The 27,217-nt window shown below is 41.9% G+C and overlaps 1 protein-coding gene across 5 annotated transcripts in view; it reads right to left on the reverse strand.

The window, feature by feature from the left end:
* Nucleotides 1-27,217, reverse strand: part of NTRK3 (neurotrophic receptor tyrosine kinase 3) — a 1,577,634-nt gene that overhangs the window by 628,696 nt on the left and 921,721 nt on the right. The window lies entirely within an intron of this gene.

A 27,217-nucleotide genomic window follows, 5' to 3' on the forward strand; every position in this document is an offset into this window, starting at 1 on the left:
GGGACTCCTGGGTGGGCACCAGGGCATCCACCTATTAGGTACAGGGCCCTGTGCGATGGGCTACCCAAGGCCAACATTTATTGTTATGGGAGGGGGCTGCCTGGCCACCTCTTAGAGCCCAGAGAGGCACCAGGGAGTCAAGCCCAGGACTGAAGTTGATTTGTATGGGGAGGGGGGCGTGTGAACCCTCTCCTGAGCCTCTAAAGGCCCCAGGAGTCCACCACTGGGGCTGCTTTCTTTATGGGAGGGGACCCAGTGGCTCACTTTCTTGAGCCATAATGGCCTTGGGGTCCCATCACCCAGGGCTGGCTCACTGGCTTTTCCCTGTGGTAACAGCCCCTGGGACACAGTAGTTTCCCTGCCTGTACCAGCACATCAGGAGCATTTTCATGGCAGGAGCATGCTTGGCTGGACCATTTTTAAATTCCTAGCCACGAGGGAGAAAACATCAAGTCTACTCCCAGCTCACAGGAAATTTTAAAATGCCTCCACCCACTGAGAGCAGACTTTAGATCTATTTTCCTGTCCGCAGTCATGTGGGCAGTGAAACAGATCTAAATATTGCTGCCGCCCAGAGGGAGCAGCCTTATTATCTGCTCACTCCGGGTATGTGCAATGTCAACTCCCTCTGGCTGCAGGGAGCTCGCTGGGGCCAGAGTGGGCATTGGGGCTCACCAATGGCCCCTGCTAGTGAGGTGGGTGCCATGGTTGAGCATCAGGTCACCCACCTTTAAGTTGCTGGGCCCTGTGTGATTGGGTCCCAGGGCCGAAATCAGCCCTGGGAATGGGGCTGTGAGCCCCCCTTCCCTTCATAATTCTGCCAGTCCCTTGGAGATGAGGTCCAGAGGGAATAATCTGCCTGGGGAAAGGGACAGATCACTCCCTCTGCCCTTTAAACTGGTGCTGGGATCATGGAGATATCCACCCCAGGGCCAAAAATCTGCCTGGGGAGGAGAGAGACTTGCGCCTTCTACCTTAAAATTGGAGCCAGGCCACAGAAGTAAATACCCCCTATCTGAAATTGGCCTGGGGATCTTTAAAATGGTATCGAGCCCTGGGGCCAAAATTTTGGAATAGGGCTGTGTTTTCCCTTCTCTGCTTAAATTGTCCCGGGAATTGGGTCTCAGGGGCAGAAATCAGCCCAGGGAGGGGGGTCAAACATTTTGCAGAAAGCTGGAAGATAGGGTCCCCGGGGCCCAAATCAGTTTAAGGGCCCTGTGGTATTTATACATGTGTATATCTACACAAACATAGATATGAACCATCCCTAACCTACTTAACTTCCACAAAGTCCTAATAATGACCTCTGCAAGCTACACCTACCATTTATTTTTCCCCTCTGTCAGTCTTCTTCTTTTGTTACCTGCACTTATTGTTTTGCTATGTCTTAATGTTTGATGTACATAAAGTGAACCAATGGATAGGGCAGTGCTATGTACCACTAATACTGCTAATTGTATCATACTTTAGCCATACTTCCACGACACAGCATATCAAAAATGTTTGCTGGAGTAGTTCATATATTTCCATACCCTCTTACTATTTGACAGTGTAGCACTTGCTGAAATTTTGCCTTCATATAATAATCTGTTCATCCTTCTCTATTCATGAAAACATATTTGTTTGCTGGTCATACATTTTTCAACGCAGCAGAAAGCATACAAAAAGATTTATATTTGTATCAAAACCTTGTCAAAAGCTCACCAGCCAGGTTGTTCTGAGGTGATATCAGTTTTGGCAGGAAGGCAAAGGCAATTTTCGGAAGGCAGAAACCAATCAAGCTGGTACTCGCTGTCCCAAACTAATAGGCTTCTTGCAGAGTGAAGCATCTCCTAAGCAAGGTCAAAGCTCGGAACAAGTCTAAGGACACAACTAGAATGAACACTGTATAACTGTATACCTTGGAGACAGGTACAGACAGAAGTCAGTTTTTAAACAGACAACAAGAAGTAGTGAGCTACTTTCTCAAATGTAAACTTGAATCATAGACTCTTGCACACTGTTTTATAATCTGTAGTTTAAACCAATCTATTTCTCATTCTTGACTAGATGTAATTAAGCCATTAGCAAAGTCACGCCTCTCTAATTTATATATCTAACTACTCTATTTTTGGTCAGCTCACTAGAGGTCGGCGGTTATACGGAATAAGGGTATACCGTAATCCATAGAATTAAAGAACTCTCGGCCCAATTCATAACACTTATAGATTTAATCCTATGTCTGCCGTACATTCCAGGCTTGATCTTTTTTTAATTTGTATTTATTTATTTTTAAATTTGTTTATTGGTAGCTTATAACAAGTTAGTGCAAGCCCTTTGCAGGGAGCATATGCAATCAGATATATAACAATAGCTACATAAGCAATTTCCATTATATAACATAATCCCCCTAGAACATTAAACCTCTTCCCACCTCCCACTACCCCTGGTACTTAGCTATTCTTGTATTCTATTATATCCCATTATAATCAACAGAAATCCATCCACAACATCATTGATACACTGACTACGGTATCAGCACGAGCCAGATGGGGCCGCCTATTATCATTCGGGTTTGTTCAGCAGATATTCTGTTAATGGGGCCCAGAAGTCTTTAGGTCGCGATGCTTCTGGCAGTTCCTCAGCATATACATTCAGCTTCAGTGTCTGTGAAGTTTTGGCCCTCCAGCACTTAGCAACAGGCCTTTTTGCAAACAATGTGGATATGGCTACCAACCTACGATTGCATGGATTAAGGGGCTTGACCCATCCAAGCAGACATACCTCAGGCATGCACTGCACATCCTCCAGCACTACTTCAGCCACCACCTTCATAACCTTCCCCCAAAAGGACTGTATGTGCGCACATCCCCACGCTAAATGCAAAAAATCTGAATTATCTTGAACACACCTCAAACAGCAGGCGTCTTCTCTCAAGCCAAATTTGTACAGTTGTGCCTGTGTGTAGTAGAGTTGATGCAAGTATTTGAAATGAATAATGCAGAGATTGCAATTCACCGTCAGACGAGTCGTTAGTTCACAGCAAAATGTCCAAGCCTCAGCAGCTATTGGGGCCCCAAAGCCATATTCCACTTATTAAAGGAGGGACTATCAGTGGGGTCCGACTCCCTCAGGGATGCATTATATATTCGTGTTATCAACCCTGTGCGGGAGTTGTTTGTTAGCACTGCCTTTAATGCACGTAGCGGTCTTGGCTCGGAGGGGTATTCGGGATAGTGCGCCCATAAAGCTTGTCTCTCCCGTACATATGTGAAGCCCAACATCAGATTGTATTCCCGGCATTTCTGTACATCAGAGAGTGGGCAGAATTCTCCCCGCTGGTAGAGATCTCTGAGCTTCGTGATCCCCACCTATTTTAGAGTGTGCAACGCAGCCGGCTCCAGTGCTGCAGAGATATGCGGATGTGTCGAGAATGGCAGCTCCGGGGGCATATAGATAATTCAGTTTTGCCCTAAGTGCCAGTATTCTCCACACCCACGTTGTGCAATGTACTGGATTAATTTCATCCCGTGGGCCACCTTGCCCACCCAGCAGCGTGGCAGCCTCCAGAGGCACCGGCAAGACAGAGAGCGCTTCAATGGCCATGTGTGGTTGGTAGCGTTGCTGGTGATACCAGAAATGGGCAAATTGTACCTGTGCGCACAGATAATAAAGCCTGATAATGGGGGCCTCAAATCCTCTGTGTTCAAATAGCTGTGCTAAGACCTCCCAGCTGCAGCTTGCTGCCCCCAAACAAAGGCGAGCAGGGCTGACTGTAGGGTCTGAAAGAGCACATGATTCAGACGTATTGGTATATTTATAAATAGGTACAATATCTTAGGGAGTATTGTCATTTTGATTACTGCTATGCGATCCGCTAATGAAAGCGGAAGCTTAGCCCACCTGGTTCTCTGGTCTGTAATTTTGGTTATAGTGCAGACATAATTTGTGGCGATCACCACCTCGGGGTCCCTATGTACCCACCCCCCTAGGTACCGAACCGGATCTGTGGCCATGCAAGCTGAAAATCAAGGTCTATATGTTGTGTACCTGCCGTTAGCAGAAATACTGTAGATTTTGCCCAATTTATACCCAGCCCCAAGTGTCCCTCAAACCTGATGTATTCGTGGAGCAATTCCATCAAGTGTGTTGACACCACTCCATTCACTCGTACGCGCACCTGCGGTGTGCAGTACAATAGACGTATCCATATAAGAAAGAAGGCAGGCATACCCATTCGTAACAGCACAGTAAACATGTATTATCATCGAATCGAATGCCTTAGCGGCATCTAATAATACCTCCACAGCCTGAAAATCTGATTCAAAGTAATATAGTGTGGAAAACACAGGCGCAAGTTGTGCATAGTTGATCTTGCAGGCACAAACCCTGATTGATCTGGTAGCACCAGATTGGGCATCAACAGCTGTAGCCTATCTGCTATCAGTTTTTGCCAGTATTTTGGCATCTATATTGATCATTGACAGTGGTCTATAAGAGTCACATATGTCCGCCTCTTTTCCAGGCTTGAGGAGCATAACGATTAGTGCCTCTCTAAGTGTGGGCGGAAGAGTACTGGTCTCATACGCCTCCGCAAACATCTCAAGCAATCATGGGGCCAAGACATCATCATATGCCTTTTAAAACTCGCTCGGGAGCCCGTCAAGACCTGCTGCCTTGCCTATTGGGAGAGGCAGTTTAGCCAGTTTGATTTCCTCGTCAAAGGGCTTTGTAAGAAATTCTCACTGACCATTTGAGAGCCACCCCAGAGCTATGTCTTCCAAATATACATTAATCTCCTCCTCCTGTGCCTGCACCCGCTGCGCATCTACATCTGTGTAAAAGTCAAGTACTATGTTACTAATCTCTGGTGTGGTGTGATGTGCCTCGCCTTCCTTGTCCCGCATTACAGTGATGTGCGTTTGGCATTGAGGTGCTGCCAGCTTCTGCAATAGGGACCTACTAGGTCTTTCCCCCTCTCCGTAGTACCGCGCTGTGCTTCTGCACGATCTATGTGCCATCTCCTGATCATTATGCTCTGTTACAAGATTCTCAGGGTCGGGTTGTCGTTAGTTCCATTTTTGATACATCAGCTGTTAGCTTTCCAATCCTAACGGCATAAATCTTTTAGTACCCCGGCTTGTGCGCCAATGCAAACACCCCGTATCATAACTTTGAATGCTTCCCACAGCACTTCCGCACTGTCTACTGTGCCCTCATTCTCTCTGAAAAAGTTTCCTATTGCCTCCTCCACCATTGATCTAAAGACCTGATCAGGCAGTGAGGTCTGCTGTAGCCGCCAGGTGAATGGTGTTCTAGTACAAACGGGGACACACTTCTCAAGCAGCATCGGGGACTGATCAAGTGTCTTCGCCAGATGTCTAACATCAGTCACCCACATGCATGCGTTTTCTGTTACTAACCAGTAGTCCAAGCGGGACCACGTGCCATGCGCTGTGGATATGAGAGTGCTCACCCTAGCCTCAGGATTTCTTATGCGCCATACATTGTGTATATTCCCAGCCTCCATCAGTCCCCCCAGCACTTCAGTTGCTATTCTGTGTCATGAGGCCCCTCTACCTAACCTGTCGACCTCTATATCCAGACAGGTATTGAAATCTCCCCCCGAAAGGATCTCTCCAGACGGGAACTTAGTGATGCTCCGCCACACATCTGCAAAAAAACAAGGAATCGTCCACATTTGGTCCATATACATTCACCATTAATACGTCCACACCACCAAGTCTGCAGTACACAAGGGCCATCCTGCCTTGGTCATCCTTTTCGGTGCTGCAGACCGTAAATGGGACCTCCTCTTTTACCAATATCATCACCCCACGGGAATAGGAGGAGTATGAGGAGTTACCCTGGTCCCAGGCCATCTTGTGCCTACCCTTCCTTCATACTGTGGAGTAATATGCGTTTCCTGTAATAAGGCCACCTGGACATCCAACTGGTCCAAGTAGGCCAGTACTGTGCACATTTTCTTGGGGTTATTTAAACCTCGCACATTCCATGTAAGGAATTATATATTACCCCCCATCCCGCATCACTTCAATTGTGTATACATGTCTGCAATGTGTAACCATGATGTTTGATGTCTTAGTTCCAATACAATAGTGTAGTGCCAAAACAAAATGCCTTCCCCCAACCCCTCTTGACCCGCCTCCCACTTCAGCAATCCCAACACGCCAAAGCCATCCCTACCCTGTTGAAACAGCCTGCAACATTTGATGTTAACTATGTGCTTCCTATGGGGTACTCCCAGGCGGGGCAACCAGAGAGCCACTGGCCTCCCACATCAAAGAAGGTGGCGGATCCAGTCTAACTAACTATTCTAAAAGAAGAGAATATTCCTGGTGAAAGTAAATGGCATCCTAGATTTTCGTGTACACCTGCCCCATTACCCCAGCCTGGTGGCAGTTAAGTCAGACTAATCAAAAGGTATAAATTCAAACATAACACCGGCAGAGCTCTGCTATATCATTCCAGATTTAACAGTTACATGTCCATCATTGTTCTTCAGTGTCAGATTCATTCAGAGCCTCGAGCCTCTGACGCTTCAGCCGCTTTGCATGTTTCATTGCCACTTTTGGAGTGGAGAAGATTTTGAAGTCTCCCCTTTGGCCCTCTCAGGCTGGGTACAGCATTGCGTAGGGTACACCTTCCGACTGTAGAAATGTCTTTACTGGCCCAAACTCTCGCCGTGCCGCCTGAACAGCCACTGTGAAATCCGGAAAAAAGGACAACGAGTTCCTTGGATGCTTAATGTCTCCTTTTTCCCTGGCCATCCTAAGGATTGTGTCCCGGTCTCTATAGTTGAGCAACCTGGCAATAAATGGGCGAGGTGGGGTGCAAGGTGCAGGTCTCGCTGTCAGTGCACAGTGCACAGTGCGATCTTTCTATTACAAACATGCTGGAGAAGCTTTCTGGGCCAAAGATGTGTCTGAGGAGGTTCTCAACAAATGTCTCCATCTTCCCCGTGTTGGTGGACTCGGGTAGGCCCGTGATTCTAATGTTGTTTTGACGTGACCGGGTCTCTAAAACCCTCATTCTTTGCGTGTATGAGGGCTAGCACTTTCTCCATGTGGAGAGTTTTGCCCACAACAACACTCAAGCCCTACTCCGCAGTGGCCACTATTTGTACCAACTCCCCTATTCGCATGCTCTGCTTTTCATATTGGTAAGCCATGTGGTCAAGTCTATGGTTGGTTGAAGGCCATGTTCCCTTTGATTGCCTATAGACTCTTCTGCTTGGCCAGTAGTGACAGTTCAATCATGGACGGGCCTTCCCCCTGTGTCTCTGCTTCAGAGTCAGACGCCGCCTTTTGCGCCTTCTTAGATTTTTTGCGCATCAAGCTTGCAGTGGGGCTATGTCCTTTCCGTCTTTCCCATATTTGCCCTGCAGTTATAGAGACAGGCAAGGGCGCTGCACAGGTGCCTTCTGCCAAGTGTAGCCTGCTGGAATGTCCGTACATGTTGCAAAATACAAGTGAAAACCTCAACCAGATCAAGGGGCAGAGTTGCCCACTGCATTGGTGCTTATCAGTTCAGAGACAGTGGCATACGCACACCTCAACCCTCCAATGGACCGCTTGTATCCTTTCAGACTTTATTTGCCACCAACTAGCACAATTTAAGATGAATATGTGGAGCTTTTAGGCTACTAGTAGATTGCCCTCAGCTAGTAAGTTTGTATGTCGTCCTCATTGTGCGTGCCTCTCAGCACAGGTTTCACTTAAAGTAACCTTAGCTGTAGATTTTACCTTTAGTTAGAGACTGTATTAAATGTGGAGCTGGGGAATCACAGTAGGTGTGTTCCTGCCTATGTCTAATGGTGTTTAAAAGACTGGGCCACAGATTTTCTGCACAGAAGGAAGTAGTGGGGTGGTTTGTGTGTGGCTTGTTAGCCAACTAACCCAGCCTTGTGAGGCTTTCAGGAAAGTAAACACAGCTGGATGTCTAAATACCAAAGGGAAAGCAGAAAGACTGATACATGTGCATTGTGAAGGACTTATATGTGGACAAGAGATTGCTGAAATGTGGAATTTAATTAGACTACCCTAACCAAGCTATGTATTGGTCTATGGAAGAATCACTGTTTGCTGATGTCCTGGTAGCCAGCAGGGCTACAAGAGATCATCCAGAAGTCTTCACTTCTTTGGCAGACCAGTCATAATTGGTCTGGTTTTGGACTTGTTGAAGATTTTATTTTGAAACTGGAAAGTGGGTGCAAGAGTGAACTTGCACTCCCTATGATCTGCTATCTGTACTTAACATTTTCCACTGAAAAGGGACTTTACTGGTGTGTGCACCAAGGGCTGAATTGGCAACTGAAAAGGAGGGGATACCGTCTCTGAGAACTTTACATAGTGGTTTCTTGATTCAGGTGATATCTGGGCATTACTGACACTTCTGAAGTAGCCTTCAGTCTCAGTACTATGCTACTAAGTGTTAGATGAGGCTGTCTTAGAGAAACAGCTTTTGCCTGACTAGAAACCTTTTTTGCCTGGTGATGGGAGAATGTTCCCCACTGGGCAGCCTAGCTTCTGACAATGCTAATACGTTATAAATCTACTGCTCTTTGACTCCAAAGCATCTGAAATGCTGTTCATGCACGGGAGTATATAAAAGTACTATTTATAATTCCAATCAATAATTCCCAAAGGTAGGAATGTGAACATTGATTTTGCAGAACAGCTTTATTCTGAATGACTAGAGATAAACATCTGTACTCATGGATTGGTGCACAAACCAGTTAGTTGAGGTACATTTGCACTTCACAGGTGCAAATCATATGTAATCTGTCTGAAACCTGTCCTGTCACCGAGTGGTTTACAATGCTAAAGGGAAGTGTGTTGCTGTAAAGAAAACAATAATATAATGCCTACCTCAAGCACAAAGAACTTCTTTTGGCATCCACTGTAAATGCCTACTGGCACTTCATTCTTTGAAGCAGCTGCAAACACATTTAGCTCCCAGTCAAATGCACCTACTTAATAATGATATGGTGTTAAATACCGATATTTAGAAGATATGATACGCAAATATCGTGGTCATAAAATCGACTGTGATAAATATTCCTCCCAAATATCAAGAATTCCATCCCAGTGAACTCAATAATTGAAAATCTAAACACCAAGGCAAGATATTTTTTGTAAATGATATTTAAGAAACACTATTTATGTGAGACAATATTTCACTACACAGTATTGTGACATACGGTCATTCACGTGAGAAGATCTATGTCTGTCTTTATAATACGGATACATGGAAACAAGTTATGTTTTATATTCTAGGTGAACGCGTAAACTGTTTTGATCTGGGAAGGGTAGACTGGACAAGAAAGAGGAAAGATAGGTTTATTAGGTTTTTTGGGAGAATGGATTTTGGATATGTTTTAAATTAGAGATTACATTTTTTGTCAAATATAGCAATAAGTACAAATTATGGGCATATGTACAAGGGAAGTGGCAGAGCTTGTCGTTAGCCTCTTTAACTTAACAACATGCTCTGCCATTTCTGTAATGCAGGGCTGCACCATATTTACAAGAATATAATGTTGCCCTGCGTTTCCCCCTGCGCTGGCGCTAAGTTTAGCAACTTAGCGCCAACACAGGTACCCTTGACCATACAGCAAAATGGACGGGTTCCCTAAGCAAGCGCCGGGAAACCCTTTGTGGGTAGCTGTGCGCTATATAAGCTCAAATACATTTACATATAGATAATCTCAAACAATGAAATATTCTCATTTGATTTTATTGGTATATATTATATATATTTATCAATTCTTTTAAGATTTACATATTTTATATTCTTTTTGTGTTTTTCTCTTCAATAGACATGAGACTGAACAAAATGTTGAAGGCAAAGTGGTAGATGACATATTTTTTCTAGTATGCTTTTAACTGACTTTTGTTGTATTGAAAAACAACTATAAGAAAAGAAAAAAAAAACAGAAGAGATATTTTGATTTAGTCACTTGGCTATAGACCTTCCTTAACTCACCCAGAAGAACACTGGACAGCGCAAGAGCTTGACCAATGCTGGCTGTTAAATTTCAAAGAAAATAATCATCTTATTTTAAGTGTAAACTGGAATTAAGCATTATTGACCGTACCTGAGGGCAATATTGGCTTTTAATTGCCTTCTCCCCTGAGGTATGGGCCCTAGCCACACAGGAACGTGCATAATGATGGGGGTATATGACAGCTGTTAATTGCGTAGAATATGGGCAATAGGGCTATGTGCACTCCCCCACACACACCTAAAATATGGGGCAAAGCAGAACAATGAACAGTTTTGCACCTGAATGTGCTCCATCTGCTCACTGCAGTCCCTGCACCTATTATATTTACCTGATGTGGAAGTATGAGCAGCTTCTAACCGAAATGTCTGGGTGATAGAAAAAGAGTCTTGCCCTCCTGTGGCCCTCCCACTGCCTCTTCCAATCAAGCTGGCTGTAAACAGATGGCTGTCTAGGGACCTCATTTTTCTTTTGGTGAAGGAAAGCACAGGTTGACAAATAAAAGTGAATAAAATGTGTGTTTAAATTTCTCTACTTTTCTTTTGCTGATTGGGCTATCTTTCATCAAAACTAAGTTGAGGAGTCCAGACAAACTTATATGTACATGTTTGACTCAAAGAGGCAGATGGAATCCCACAGGAGAGAAACAAGCAAGGTATACATGAATCTATTCAATCAAATTTAAACAAGACTTGGATTTATATCACATGATGGTTATGGAAGAATTAAATATCATATTATGCCTCAATTCCTTGAGGAAGTCCCATTGTGGATGAAATGTGTTGGCTGGCAATGAAAGTGTTAAACGGATGTGAACCTTAATATTACTTAATATTACTAAGAATAAAAGATACATGAAAATGTAATGGCATCTTGATCCTAATATTTATTTATGAATGGAAGTATATTGACCAGCTTGGCAGCTGCTGGTAGGCTAGTGCAAATAGCCTCCAGGTGCTTTAAACAGAGAAAAGGCAACTTTCTAAATAGTAACTTTTCCTGAATATTCATAAAAAAATCTAACATTACAAATGAACTGGATGTTTAATAAATATAACAAGTATGCATTGAATGACTAGTGTAGCAATTTCCTGTCAAAAGTTTCAGATTGATTACTTTTCAAAAAGTGTTATTTTGGTTAGGTTTTAAAGCAGGTGTTTGAGCTGCTGCAGTCAGGCTACACAGGGTAGGTCTGACGCTATGTTTTCCAGGCACACTCTGTTTCATCTCCAGACCCTGAGTGCATTTTTTACACCATGTACTAGGAACTTGTAGGAAAATTATGTATGTAAGAAATCTGGTTATTGGTTGAGGGGTGGAAGCCCAACTCAGGCAACAACCAAAATCCTCATCAGGATGAACCTCAAAAGAGCTTAAATTAAACTGCGCTTAACCAACTAGTGGCTTGGCCCAAAAGCAGTCAAGATAAATTTGGAGGCAATTTATAAAGTATTTATGCAGCACACAAACAGTAACAAAGTGAAAAAACAACACACAAAAAATCTCAAACCAAGTTAGAACAATACAGTACATTTTAATCAATAAAATAATTAGAGAATTACAAAAATCCAATTATTGGAACTAGAGCTCTTAACTATATAAAATTAATAAGCTATATTAACTTAGCAACTTTAAAGTGCTAAGTTAATATAGCGCAATGGAGTGTGGGCCTGCTACAGAGACCAGGCTCGTTCTGCTGAACAATGTACCTTCTCAAATTCCTCGGTGAAGAGTCAAATTTGTTGTGGAGTAGGCCGTGAGAAACATGGTTAGCATTGCTGATGGTCGTCTCTGTAGCACGAAGAGCAGGCTTGCCGTTGCACAGGGTCGTCACTGTAGTGAGAAGATCTAATTAGACATCGCAGACTGTCATTAAAGGACCTTCGGCTTGGTAGTCACTGCAGGCAGTTGTTGCTGTAGCGGGAAGTGCAGATCTCGCATTGATGGTAGTCGCTAACAAAGAGGAGTTCATCGGAGCTTCGCATTAGCGGATGTTGAGTACAACCACATCTTGGTGCAAACTGAACTGTTTACAATTGTGAAGAGTCCAAAACTTCAGGATTTCTCCTTTTTTTACTGGAGGAGCTCCACTGATGCCAGCCAAGGGTCCACTCACCTTGGAAGGCACCTCTTGGCCACAAGAAATTACCTCTAGCAGAGGCCAGCAGATCCATTTCTATCAGATCACCTGTAAGCTGCAGGGAGGACTCTAAAGCTTGTTGTGTGCCGGTAGCTCACAAAAGATAGTTAGCCAACTGACCCTCGTAGTCACTCAGGCTAGCCTGTGATGAAGAGAGCCAATCAAGTCTTCCTTCTTGGAGAGAAGGGCAAGCCTCAAGCAGCAGGGCAGATCTCTGGGGAACAAGGCAGGCCTCAAGCACCAGGGCAGTCCTCTGCAGAAGAAAGTAGGCCTAAAGCAGCAGGACAATGGACCTTGCATAAACGATACATCATGTTTTGAAAGAACACAAATTGGTGCCCCAAAGGATGAGGGAGAAGGGAGGGGGGTGGTTCGGTGTGATCGCATGCAAGGATAGAAGAGTTTTCAGGATCAAAGTGTTGGGTCAATCGACCGTTTTAGTCAAAGTACAAATACAGATAATTTGCTTCCATACGGAGCCAAAGGAAAACCACAGAAATGTTCAAAAGCACTCAGATTGCCATGCTGAGTCAGCCTTCGTTAATGTATTATGACTGAGGCACGTGCTAGCGTAATCACAGGTTGTCGACGTTTTGACCCCAATGCGGTGAAGGATCAAATGGAGGCCTTACAGAGATCTTCCTCAGGACGGGGGGTGATGGGTGGGGTGAGGGGGGCCAAATGCCATGATGCTGTGGCTTACGGTGAAATATACATGGTGCTGCAGGCACAGTGGGCTCTGCAGTTTCGAAGAGAACAGGTATGGCAAGTCAATTACTGGGGATAGAAGAAAACAAAACTCCCTTCGTCGGAAAAAATTCACAGCCTGTTGGTGCGCGGTAACGGCTGTCAGAACTTGAACCAAGCAACCCTTATTCCCCGAACTAAGGCTGGTAGGCTGACAGACTTCGGCAGTTTTTTGTGAATTAATTCACTGTATCAGCTAAATGAGTTTGAGCTCTTTGCATAATTTATGAATTTGGCTTCCCTCCTTGACAATAAACATCTCATTGCTGCTTTGGTTTCGGTTTGTAAGAGTTGGAACCCTAAACCTGATAGCAGGTCATAGGCCATGACAGCAGGTGTAGAAGTGGAGCTTTGCCGTGTAGTAGAGGAGTAATGCCCCCCACTCACCACCCCCAGATTACACAATTAAAAAATCAACATACCGAAAATAGGCTTTAAAATAGCTATATAAACCGTTCAAATAATTTTATTAAAGCAAGCATTTGAGATTCCTTAATAGCACGAAGCATATGTCACATAATTGTTTACGAATATAAATAATATCGGGGCATAACGAAGCTTATAGTTTCAGTTTCTTATAGAAACTCACATTTTTTATTTCCTAAGCTAAGCTTCGCCCTTCATTTACTGCTGCACAACACGAGAAGCTCTTTAAGTGATCACCATTAATAATTCCTATTTTGCATACTTCATTACATGTAGCCTGAGCCTTCCAGCACCAGGGCTTTTATGTCAAGGGAGAGATGCTCCATCTAAACCTCTTCCCCGACCCCTCCAGGTAGAATAAACATGGAAAATGCAAATGAGGTACCATAGGAATGCAAATTCATGCCAATGCGTTTTCCATTCTAATTACATGCTTGTAGCTGGCAGGCAGCATCCTTCTCAAGCGCTGCATTTCTAAGCCCAGGCACAGTACATTCAGGAAAGGCTAATTACTCAGCCATGCTTTTCCATGGGCCAGTATGAAATCCCCTCAAGCCTATATTATAGCATCCTCAGACTTAGAAAAGAGAATGACCTCCATCCAAACATTCAGTGAGCCCAAAATAAAGTCAAAAGTTCGATCCCAGGAAAGCATCTTGGGTAGCACAGCAAGCATTAATCATACCTGATTATGATATTTTTCCTTTTATATAACGAAAAACAAATCAAAATGTCCACTTTTTAGGTTTAGGGGTTACTGTATTACCTGCAGTGCCCACAAATGTCCAGAACATGTTCCAATCCAATTGTGTAAGAAGTTCTTTAGGGGAAAGGAATCTTCCATGTACTTCATAATGCCTGCCCTATGATCCACATGTGAGTGAGAGCCTAATGGTGGAGATCATTCAGCCAGTGGATTTTACTTAATTTTTCTTCAGGCTTAGCGCCTTTATCATAAAATAACATGTGTATTTGAAAAGCGCACTTTCACCTTCAAAGGGGCATATTGGAACTAAATAACAGACATTTATTGTTACCCAACTCATTTTATTGACCTCAGAAAGGAGGAAAGGCTAAGTGGATCTGCCAGGACTTGAACATGTGACCATGCGGTCAAACACAGACCTCTGAAGTGGATGCTTTAGTCCACTGAGCCACCAGACCCAGCATAACATTTCATACTAAACAAATCAACCACGATAATTGACTTGCCACCAACAACTATTCAGTCGCTGTATCAAGAATAAAATTTGCCACAAGCCAAATAGTGCAATAAAAGGACACTATTTAGTGGAAGCACTCATCTTTGGACCAATCAGATTCTGTCCCCTGGAGAGTTTACTTGTGGAGCCTAAGCACATCTCTCAATTGATCACTGACAACTCTTTTTTTTATCACAGAAGGTCAGGTGATAACTGCTGTGTTAAGACAGACCCAAAAATAGAACCTGAGACTTGTGCTCTATGGCATTATGCAATAAATACTTAAAGGAAGGTGAGATGAAATCTGAGCAGTGAGGTATTGAAAGAGGGGGAGGAATGATTGATGGTGAGGCTGAAAGAGAGAGCAGAGAGGTTGTTCCAACTGAGCTGTATTCTCCAATTTTTCCGACATCCTCAGTTTCAGCCATGTTGGATGGTCAGGCATTTTTTTAAAACTGAATTTAAGAAAACAGAAGTGTTAGTCACAAGGCTATTTTTAGAAATGGGAATCTTATCTCAGAAGTGACTACATGGACCTTCTTCCCATTCCTGTCAGTACTGTAAAGCATCTTAGGGTGGTTCTTGATGCCAGTCCATCAGTTTAACTTCTAATAAGGTTACCTACTTGCTTTAGTGGCACCCCAAGATCTTTAAGACGATTCTGCCATTTATTTATGGATTATGCCAACACTGGACTCCCCAGGAAATTAAAAAAAACAACTTCATCCAAATGCAACCTCTTGCATTATTGTCAAAAGTATATTCAATGGTAATAGTACCATTACTCTCATTCCTATTTCGTATCATTTGTCTCCAGTAGACCAAATAATTGTGGTCTTGATTTCGTACACAAGATTCTCTATAGTCATGCTCCAGTTCTCCTGCCAAATAAATAAAATTTTCAATCACCGACCAGAAGTGTTTTTAATTGGAGAAAAAATCCTTTTAGATGTCCCTAAAATGTGCATGTCAACCTTTTGTGAAATAATTGTTATTACATATTAGTCAAGAAGTGGAATTTGCTATTATTAAATGTGGGCCCACACTCTTCTCCGGCTAGGTTAACAAAGAATTAAAAACCTTGGCTTCTCAAGGCTGCTTTCAAGCTTTCCTAAAATCTTTTTGCTGTTTATTTTGTTATCTTAATTAGTGGCCAGAATCTTCAGTGGTCTTTCACTCAAGAAATATCTTTAACATAACATAAATAACATAGCTGCCAAGGTTTCAGATTGCCTATGTGTGACATTTTCATAATTTCACTGTAATTATGAGTGACATTCAACGACTAGGAGGATACTTTCTCGCAAGCAAAATCCAGCAATGAAAAAGAGGGAAGCATATACATTTCAGAAATTATGACTGCTTAAGCAATGAGAAACTGTAAGATCACCTTAAAACTACCGCAAAGCACCAGCAATGAAAAGGCACTGGGACCCGACTATACCAAACAGGATGTGAGAGACCATAATGTCTGCAAATGAGCTTCATGTTCCATAACGACCCCTCCCCACCAAAAAAACAGGATAGATCTTTAATGGGTGGCCGTAAACAGAATCATGTGCCTCCCTCAGCATGAACTGATCATACTGTGCTGAGAAGCCCATGCACGAACAGAGGTAAACCACAATACCAAATGCTGGGCTGGAGCTCTGCTGTCTCACTCAGGCCTCAGTCCCAGCATGCATTGCTTTTCACAAGCAGGTGCAATCTATTGCTTCCTCAATAAAAAGTTTGAGGTGGGGAGGTGGCGAAGCTTTGAGCATAACTTATCCCACAGCAAGAGACACTGCTCACACATCATGCAAACGTATGCACATCAGGCCCAACCTCTTTAAATTCCAACTGAAGTGCTAGTTAACCCCACAAGACAATTGCACTTCTGTTTGTATTGAACAGCTCGGAGAGGCCTGCGGAGGCTAAAAGACAGCACACTGTGCTTGCAATTTTAACATATAGAAGAAAAGCATCTGTGCTGTACCGATTATCTTTAAACCTGCGAAAGCCTACACTTCTTTGTCGTGGTAGGGTGTGGGAAGTCGTGGTAGCTCCTATCTCAGTGAAAGGCGGGGAGAGGAGCCTAGCAGTGGATGCCTGGAGATACCAGCTAATCAATAGAGCCTCCGATGAAATCTCAAATTAGGGCTCCGCTCTGCAGTGTGGCGCCAATTTTTTAAACGTGCCGGTTGCTGCGCAATGAGTATTTATAATGAGGCGGATTTGTAAAAAAACACTCGCTGATTATGTGAATAAAACACTTGAGGAGGGAAGTGGGATACAGTAGACTGAATGCGTGCTAAAATGAAGAGCTATTATAATTTATAAAACACGTTGAAGTAGAGTGAGATACCTGATTCACTTACTTTGCGAGGCTTCTGGCCGCAACGACTCCCGCGGTAAATACTGCTGGCCCAGGCATGATTTAGAGACCCACACAGTAGTGCTCTATTGTTCCAGGGGCCGCCGCAGTCCGTGGGGTTGGCTTGGGTCGGGTCTCATCATTCATTGTTTTTTCAGATACAGCCGTTGCAAGCAATGCTAGCTGCCATTGCCACAACTCCAGCCTCCCACAACTTCATGAATTCAACTTTAACCACTGCGCAGCTGCAGGTTGTGACGGCCCGCCACCTCAGCCTACTAAAATGCGCGTCGCGGCAAAATGTCTTGAACAGTCACCTGTGGTATCGGGATTGACTCTTACAAGGTAGCAGCTAGGTCAGTCAGCCCCCAAGAATGCCGGGAGCAGTGCACATAGTGCGCTGTCACTCTAACTTTAGTTTTGGCTTCATGAATGATTTGCAGCTCTAGTACGGCTTGACAGCAGACTAGGCGCTATGCCTAATATGCGTGACTTTGCATTTCAGTGCGGTGATGCGGACCACCACACTGAAATGCGTTAATGTCACTCCTGAGGCGTGATACTTTACAGGGCTGAAATAAGCACAACTCTCGTTCCTGTTAGTCTGGTAGATTGGGGTCCGGTATTATTGATCGAAACTGTCCCAGTTGCTTTTCTTGAATGTAGAGCTTTGGCACCTTCCAAACCATGCAAAACAAAGGTTTTTGAAGTGTCGTCAGATTGTTCTTACCTCAAAACCCTTTGTTTTTCCATTTGGTTTGATTCTGTCTCCTGCAGGATCGCCAGAAGCAGCACTGGCCTTCATGGGTAAGAGGGGTGGGGATTAGGAATCTGCTGTTGCTTGGCTCAAAGAGTCCCAGGAATATGTGATACTCTTCAACATGCAAAACAGTGGAGTTCTTTGTTATGTGACCATTGCAACACATCCTCGTTTATTTGATTTAATAATACAATTGCTTTGAGTGACAATTGTTAGAAGTGTTTCAATAAATGAGCTTAAAAAACATTCATGACTCCGTCTCCACTGCCCTGACAATGAAGCTATTTGTGAAGGAAGGGGAAAGTTATTATTTGTCCCCTAAAAGTGTCCTGGGGTGTTACCATAGATTGAGAAACATTTTGGGGCCCGGTGTAGGTAATAGGGAAATACCGATTCCCAAATACCAAATTTTACTGATTCAGTATTTAGAAATCAGTATTTCAGATGTGGGTAAGAATTCGGTAAAAAATACCGAATTCTTAATATTCGTTGTTACCGAATTGGTAATTGAGATTCGGTAATAACGAATACCTATCCATTCATTCCTATGGGCTTGGAGGCACATAGGAATGAATGTGAAGACATTCGGAATTACCGATTCGGTATTACCGAATCGGTAATACCGGGAGGTATTTCAAGGGTGCCAGTGTTGTCCAAAGGACACCCTGTTGCACCCCTGAAATGTGCATGTGTGCACATGTGGCACACATGCATGCCCTAAGGGCATGGATGTGTGCCACATGGCACATTTCAAAAAGCAAAAAAGTGCTTTTTGAAAGGAAATCGCAACTTACCACCAACTTTAAGTTGGTGGTAAATAGCGATTTCTTAAGGCTGAGGTGCACTGTTTCAAATGCTACCTGCATTGCATTTAAGGAATCGGTATTACCGATTCCTTAAATGCAAGGACACTAAGGAATCGGTATTAAGGAATCGGTATTTACCGATTCCTTATTACCGATTCCTTCCCTACATCCCACATGGCTAAATACCAGTTGGTAACGGTGAAATTTAACGAATTTCACCATTACTGACCGGTATTTGCACACCTACATCTGGCCCTTGGTCTTTTTTTGTGCAGCACACAACCTGAACGGATGCATATAAATGTGCTCTCATGCGATGATCAAGGAAAAGATGGCACTGTGAAAAAAGTGATTACCTAGGGTCAAACAATAAGCTCAAGTAGAAGCTGGGTTTGATGTAAGTTTTTCTGCTTTCACTTTAGCAATTTGGCTAGCACATGGTTATCTTTTTTCTGTTTCCCAAGCAAAGTTTGTTGCTTTGTCTTTAATTCTACATCAGCACATTGTGCTACATCCATCCAGCCCATGGATAGGTAGTGTTGGTGTTTGGAGCGGGAGATATTTTAATGGAAAAGTTAAAAATGAAGCTAAAATAAAAACGAGAGCACCCACTCTTGGTTAGTACATTCATGGCATTTGTTCCGCATAGCTAAAAATGTTTATTCATTGTAATCCATTCTTGTATATATTAATCAGCCCACGCTTCACCCATCCAATCATTCATTCACTCTGTGAGCAACGCAGCTGGTGAACAGTCAAAATATTGATTTTTAAATATTGACCAACACCAATATTGAGTCCAAAATATTGGGATACAAAAATATTGACAGTTAGAATATCGTTGAAAAGAATATGGAGTTGAAGGTAAGTAATATCGTTTGCAAAAATATCGAAGTAAATAATATTGTTTTATTTTATATTATTACTTGTGTAAAATATTATTATTATGGGAATTGTAGAGCGCATGGCTGCCCTGAGGCTTCCCAGCGCTGCGTGGTCAGAAACTGAGTAGGGTAACCGTGATTTAGAGATATTGTTTGAATAGCCATGTCTTGATCTCTTTTAGAAACTGTAGCTCCCTGCCTATTAGTCTGTATTCCAATGGCAGGGAATTCAGAGTTTGGGAGCCAGATGGGAGAAAGATCTTCCTCCCCATCTTTCCCTTCTGACCTTTGTTTGTATTAGTCATTCCTCTGTACTGGAACGTAGCAGCCTATTTGGGATGTAAGGAGATGTTAGTTTCCTGATTATTTCCGGGCCTTTGTTATTGCATGCTCTGTGGGTGATAATTAAGACTATATTTAATTCTTGCTTCTATCAGTATCCAATGGAGACCCACTATGTGCTTTTTTACTGATTCCCGTGAGGAAACGTTGCATAGGAGCCTAGCGGCTACATTCTTAATTACTTACAGTCTGCACGAGAAATATTTTGGCACCCCCAAGAACAGTGAGTTTCCATAGTCCAATCAAGATGTGACCAGGGAATGAACCACTGTATTCTCGAGCTTTATGGGAACGCTATACAGGATTTTCCGAATGCTTCACAGTAGTCCAAAGCAGGTTGAAGCAACCTTCCTGGCCCGTGTCACCATGCAGAGGTCTGTTTCTATCAAAAGTCTTAGGCTTTTTATTATTTCAGTGGGAGCAGGTGGATTACCTAGGCAGACAGGCCACTTTATGATGGTTTTAGGTATTGATTTGTTTCTGAGACATAATATCACATTTTTCTCTCCATTCAGCTTTAAACAGCTTCTCGTCATCCACACTTTGACTCTTATCAAACAGGAGGACAGTCTTTCCATGTCTCTACTATTTTTTGTCTCCAGAGAGATAACCAGCTGAGTGTTGTCGGCATATGAGGTCATGGATATATCAACATCCTGCACAATATTGGTTATTAATTTGTTATTAATTGGTTGTTAATTATTAATTAATATTTGGTAAATATCTTAATTATGTTATTTTTTAGGAGTGGGTTGTGGGTTAATGAGGGACTAGGGTGAGAAATAATTTTATTAAAATAAATTATTAAATAATATGTATTCATTAATATTTAGGTATTTAAGATTTCATATTGTTAATTATGGTAAATATGTTGTTATTCATTCGTTATTAATTGGTTGCTACGTATTAATAATTAAATGGTGTATATGTGAATTGTTTACTTTCTTCAGGAGTGGGTTGTGGGTTTATAGGGGAGTAGGGTGGGAAGTATTTGAACAATAAATAATTAATTTATATTATTTATTATTTAATCTTTATGTATTTAACATTTTATATTGTTAATTGTGGTAAATAATGTATTCATAATTAGTTATTAATTGGTTATTAATAGGTAATCATGAATTATGTTATTTGTGTTATTTATTTAAGAGCGGATTGTGGGTTGAAAGGTGAATAGGGTGGGGAAGTAACTTGATTTTAATATATATTTTTGAAATATTTATAGAAATATTATTTTCAGTTGTTTTTTGTGTTATTTGTGTTAATTACTTTATTATTGATTGTTTCTAAATTGCTTGTTAATTATTATTAATTGTTTGATAATTGTGCTATGACTTACAACATTGATGGTGTCATTTATAGGGGAATATGGTGGGAGATATATTGTTTTTAATTAATTAGTTGTTTGTTAATTAATGTTTATTATTTAGCTGCAGTAGAAATAGTAAATTATTCCCCTCTGCTATCAAATACTGTCCCTACTTTTGTACTCGCTGGAGTGGGAATAGTAAATTATTCCCATCCGCTATCCAACACTTTCCCTACTGTTGCACTCCTAGGAGTGGGAACAGTAATTTTTACCCCTACGCTATCCAACAAAGTCCCTACTGTTGCACTCCCTGGAGTGTGAATAGTAAATAGTAAATTATTCCCCTCCGCTATCCAACACTTTCCCTACTGTTGCACTCCTTGGAGTGGGAATAGTAATGTTTAGCCCTATACTGCTCAACCCTTTCTTTACTGTTGAACTCAATGGAGTGGGAATAGTAAATTATTCCCCATCCGCTTTCTAACACTTTCCCTACTGTTTGTCAGAACTAATAACAGTGCATACATATACTTATATTAATCTCTTACCCCAGGCTTGCACAGGAACAGAGATGCTTAGTCCTTAATCCCACTAGGCAATAACCAGAGGTCAATTAGTAATGAGCCTCTAGAATATTTCCATGGGGGAAGGGGGAATTGGATAAAACAACAAAAGAGAAGAAACTGGTCCTGGACAGGTTCCAACGATTCTTGTCCGTACTGAAGACTTCTACTTGCTGATGGAACCTATGGAAATTATACACATTACTTCCTTTTATTCTTATGTGTGCCCAATCCTTTTCTCTAGCTATTTCCCTGTTTATCTTCACCTACCCTTATCTTCCAAGATCTGTGCCTCTCTTCTGTTTTTTGGAGTGTTTGTCTTAACTGTGATCTACGCCCAATTATAGTTGAATCTGGAACATAAAATTACCTTTTATTTCAAAACTCTAGTATTAACCTTCCTCTTAACTCTTTTGGGTGTTTAATGTCTACCTACTTCTCGTTTTAGACATGTATCACTATTCTATTCCTTTTCTGTGCCTTGTTTGTAAGCCTTTCTTATCTGTAACACAAGGTTATTTTATCTTTATTCTGGCTAAGGTTCTCTATTTCTTTCTGTTATAACTAATTAAACTTACTTCGTATTTTTGTCTTTTAATATTCTGTCTTTTATTATCTTCAATGTTTGCTTCTAATCTGACTGTATTGTAACTTATTTTCTTCTCTTCCTGCAGGCTATAGGAATTCCAGTTCAGAACTCACTCAACATAAAGGTAAGTATTTTACTCATATGTTTTTTCTCACAGTTTTATCTCAGTGTCATTAAGTAAATCTCAAAAGTCACTTACCTCTTGTTTTTCTCTTTTCTTTCTTCTCCGTTTCTTATCGTTCCTTTCCTCAGGTGGGCGTATCTCATGGAGCGAGACACTGCACATTCTCGTCAACTCATCACTGTTCAGATTCCGAAGTGCCTCAGGTAATTCTACGGAGTTTCACCCAGTTCACTCGGCAACTCTATTCTCTCCTCATACTCCGACTCGTTAATTTATATGCTTAACGTTCAAATATTCTATTGTACTAACTCCTAGCTAACTTTCCCTAATCTAGAAACTACAATTCCTCGAACTCACGAAAATGCTGCTTCTACCGTGGAATCGTCAGTGAAGTGCGCATTTCCAATTGTGCTCGCGCTTCACCTGGATTCTTCTGCAGCAGCGGTGGAAATACTAGACTGCTAACTCAAAACCGGAGTTGGCGGCCATCTTGAAGTGCCAATTCCGGATTAGTTCTTTCCAAGCGTAGTTTAATGCCTGGCCTTTCCTTGTTGACTCCCTTTTGGTTCCATTTGTAGCCACAACGTGCTTTAGGGTCCTGACAGTGTTGCTCTCTCTGAAGTGGTAATAGTAAATTTTACCCCTACGCTATCCAACACTTTCCAGACTGTTGTACTCCCTGGAGTAGGATTAGTAAATTATTCCCCTCCGCTATCCAACACTTTCCCTACTGTTGCATTAACAGGAGTGGGAATATTAATTTTTACCCCTACGCTATCCAAAACTTTCCTTACTGCTTCACTCACAGGAGTGGGAATCGTAAATTATTCCCCTCCACTATCCAACACTTTCCCTACTGTTGCACCCTCCGGAGTGGGAATAGTACATTTTACTTCCAGGCTAGCCAACACTTTCCCTACTGTTCCACTACCTGGTGTGGGAATAGTCATTTTATGCCCTTCACTATTCAACATTTTCACTACTGTTGCAGTAAATGTAGTGTCAAATGTAACTGTAAAAACATAAAAATATTTTTAATATATATTTTTAGATATATATATATATTCACTGAAAAAACCATAGGTTTCACACCAGTTATAGTTAGCTGGAAATTTTACTGTCATAAATCCATCGAAATTCCACGTTATAGTTAGTTGGACTCACTATAACTTGCACGTGCAATGCACTGCTGATGACGTCACATATTACATCACTCATGACATGGTCAGTGACATCACTCATGACATCACTGAAGACACCATCCTTGTGACAGAGTGACAGACCTCCTTTCAGTGTAATGTAACCCTTTAAACACATATTCAAAAATAGAAACTGACATTTTCAAAAAAATGGAGATACCCATACCAGTTACAACAACCAATTCAGAAATTACACCATCTATATACACATCCACTCAAATCGAAAAAAAAAATATTTTTTTTTGCCCCGCCGGGCCCTTTTATGGCCCCCACATCAAATCTAGGGGGTCAGAGGGGGTCTACTCTGCCCCCTTATGGTCATTTCCCCCTTTGTTTTTGCCACCTCTTGTGTCTCGATTTTACAGAGACACAAGATGGCGGCTGCTCCGGACTGTTTCGAATGTTTACTGACACCCGAGAGCCAATCAGCTTTCCGTGCGCAAGTCGCGTGGCGCGCCCGGTGCGCCCCCCGGAGCGCGTATCGGGGCGCTGCCATAGATATATATATTTTTTAGAACCTAAATTACTCAAAAACCACTGGAGCACATATCTTGAGACATAGCAAAGGCACATCGGGCTACCAGTCCCTACAATTTTGCCAAGTTTGGTGCAAATCCGTTCAGCCGTTCGGGCTAAAAGTGAGTTCGACCGCCCTATGGAAATTAACATGGGGAAAACACGTTTGGGGACCCCCCTTTTATCTCGGCCCCCGCTTGACGAATCCCCCCCAAACTTTCAGGGCTGAATTATGGGAAACATAGTTTACAACTGTGTTCTGTGTGTTAAAATACTCTTGTTAAAATTCACATTGGAACGGGATAGCAATTTTGTAGCTTTAGTGAACAATTCATGAAGGAATGCTTATGTTTAAAGTTCTAGGATTATAGATCACTGTCCAGTTAGTTTCAAATGATTTTAGTCTCATTCTCTCTTGTGAGATTTTATATGCCAAATGATGCATAATCCTTATTTTGTCCTCTCTCTGGTGAGTGGGTTATTCCTCCATGTTCCTTTTACAAATGCACATGTAGCTCTTCTGTTTGGTTGAGACCTCTTGGCTCCAGGGTCATGAATGCGATGATGTGTCGCGATTCCTTTTGTCTCAGGGATTTCCTGCGGTTGCCTCCCCTTTCTGAATCCGCTAGTTGGTCAATGAAGCAGAATTTGAGACTTTCCCAGTTGTTGTCATGGTATAGACTCATGTGTTTTGCAATTGCGTTTGACTGGTCTCCATGGGTGGTAGCTCTTGTGTGCTCGAGGATGCGTTTTTTTTGCCTCAAAGATCGTGCTGCCAATATAGCTTTTGGCACAGGGACACATTACCATATACACAACAAATGTGCTTTTACACATTAAATGTTGCTTGATCCTCCACTTTTTCCTCCATTCATTTCGATTTCCCTGGTGGCTGATGCTATCTTGCAAACCTTGCAATGCTTGCAAGGCCAGAAGCCTTCACGGTGTAGCCAGGTATTTTGGGGTTTATCCCGGAAGTGGCTGTACACTAGCTGATCTCCCAAATTTTTTGCTTTTCGGAACGAAATGTTGGGGTATCCTCCGATGATTGGTGCTAGGGTCTGATCTGCACATAATATGTCCCAATGTTTCTTGATTATTTTGACCAGTGTCTGTTTCTCCGCATTGTAGGATGTTATGAGTCCGATCTTATCATCTTTTTGTTTGTCTTTTATTTGCAGGATGTCCTTTCTGTTTGTTTCAGTCACCTTTTTGAGACATTTTTGTACTGTCTTGGGTGGGTATTTTCTTGTGTGGAACCTGTCTGTAGCTTGTATGCTATTTTGATGGAATTCTGATTGTTGTGAACAGTTTCTCTTGAGCCGGAGAAATTCCCCATAGTGGAGGCTGCTTTTCAGTTTTTCATCATGAAAACTTTGTCCATGTAAGATGGAGTTGGTTGCCGTTTTGTTGCGGTGTAGGGTGGTTTCGGAATGGTTGTTTTCAACATAGATTTCTGTATCTAGGAATACCACTTGCTCACTGCTAATTTCATAGATGAATTTTAGGTTAGTAGTGGTGTTGTTTAACCTTTCAAAGTAGTTTTCAAAGTCAGATATTTCTCCGTCCCAAATTATGAGCAGGTCATCTATAAACTTGAGCCATATAACTGTTTTTTCTTTCCATGCATAGTGTTCTACTTTCCAGGCTTCATTTTGTTCATACCACCCCATGGTTAGATTGGCATAAATGGGCGAAAATGAAAAGCCCATGGCGCAGCCACATATTTGTTTATAGATCTTTTTGTTTAAAATGAAAGTGTTATTATATAAACCTAACTGGATCATTTGGTTCAGCATTTTGTTACGTTCCTTGGATTTTATATTCCTTTTGCTTAAATAGTGTTTGCATGGTAATTAATTTAAAAGATAGTTTCCAGACAACTCCTTCTAGATGTTTCAGAAGATCCATCGTGTCTTTTATAAATGATGGAAGGTCGCTTACTAGGGGCGTCAAGAACTGATCGATATAATTGGAAATCCCTTCTAGTAAGGAGCTATTTGCTGAAACGATGGGCCTTCCAGGCGGGTTTTTGGCATCTTTGTGAACCTTTGGGAGGCAATAGAACGTAGGGAATGTAGGATATTCGTTGGTCATGTATTTTCGTTCATTCTCACTTATAAGGCCCGCGTTTACCCAGTCTTTTAATAGTCTGGTGATTTCCAGTTGTAGATTTTCCGTGGGGTCTGTTTGCAGCAGTTCATAACAATTTGTGTCCCCTAGCTGGCGTTGGGCTTCTGCTACATAGTCAATCTTGTTAATGATTACTATGTTTCCGCCCTTGTCTGCAGGCTTTATTTCTATGTTTTTGTCCTCCGAAAGGTTTTTGATGATTGATTTCTCTTTTGAGGTGAGGTTGTCTTTAGTTTGACTATATTTGTTTTTGTATAGTTCTTCAACCACTAATTCCTGGAATATGTCAATTTTTTTCCCCGGAGGCAAAGTCGGATTGAATTTTGATTTTAGTTTCAAGCCGCTTTCTGTGGCTCCTTCTTGTACAAGGGTTTCTTCCAATTCGATTAGTTCTTCTTCTTCCTGGAAAATTGTCATGGCGCCCATTGTCATGAGGGTGGACAGTCCCTCTAGATCTTCTACATTGAGTTGGAGAGATATATTTGTGTAGTTTATTTTTGGATGTCACAGCATAGATTTTTGCAAGTTTCCGTGTGTATTTAAATAGATCCACGTGGGTTTCGGCAATGTAAATGTGGGCTGTGGGGCAGAAATTGAGACCTTTCTTTAAGGTGTTCTTTTCAGTTTCTGTTAAATGTCTTTAGAGAGGTTGATGACATTTAACTCTTGCCAGTTTTGTTCTTGGTTCTTTATCGGCGTGGTTGTCTTAATCTCGCTTTTGACCAGGGGTCCTCCTTTGCCTGATTTCCGGCCTCTCTGACCTCTTCTAGTTTTCCTCCCCTTCCTTATATATGTATAATTTATTATTTAATTTTACTGGCGTGTATATATATATATATATTATATATATATATATATACATATATATATCATCACACGATTCCAGCGATAATTACCAGAAAAAACGGCCAGCACACAGATGATGTGATCTGTTTTCTTTATTTCGTTTCCGAACCCCCCTACACCCCCGACAGACGCGTTTCGCTCAAGGCTTCGTCAGTGTCGTCTATATATATATATATATATATATGTGTGTGTATTTATCATTTTTTATGTTTCTAACATGTTATAGTTTATTAAAACACTTATTTATTAGTTATATTAAGTTAATATAT

The sequence above is a fragment of the Lissotriton vulgaris genome, chromosome 2_1 (assembly GCF_964263255.1).
Source record: "Lissotriton vulgaris chromosome 2_1, aLisVul1.2, whole genome shotgun sequence".
Lineage (NCBI taxonomy): Eukaryota > Metazoa > Chordata > Amphibia > Caudata > Salamandridae > Lissotriton > Lissotriton vulgaris.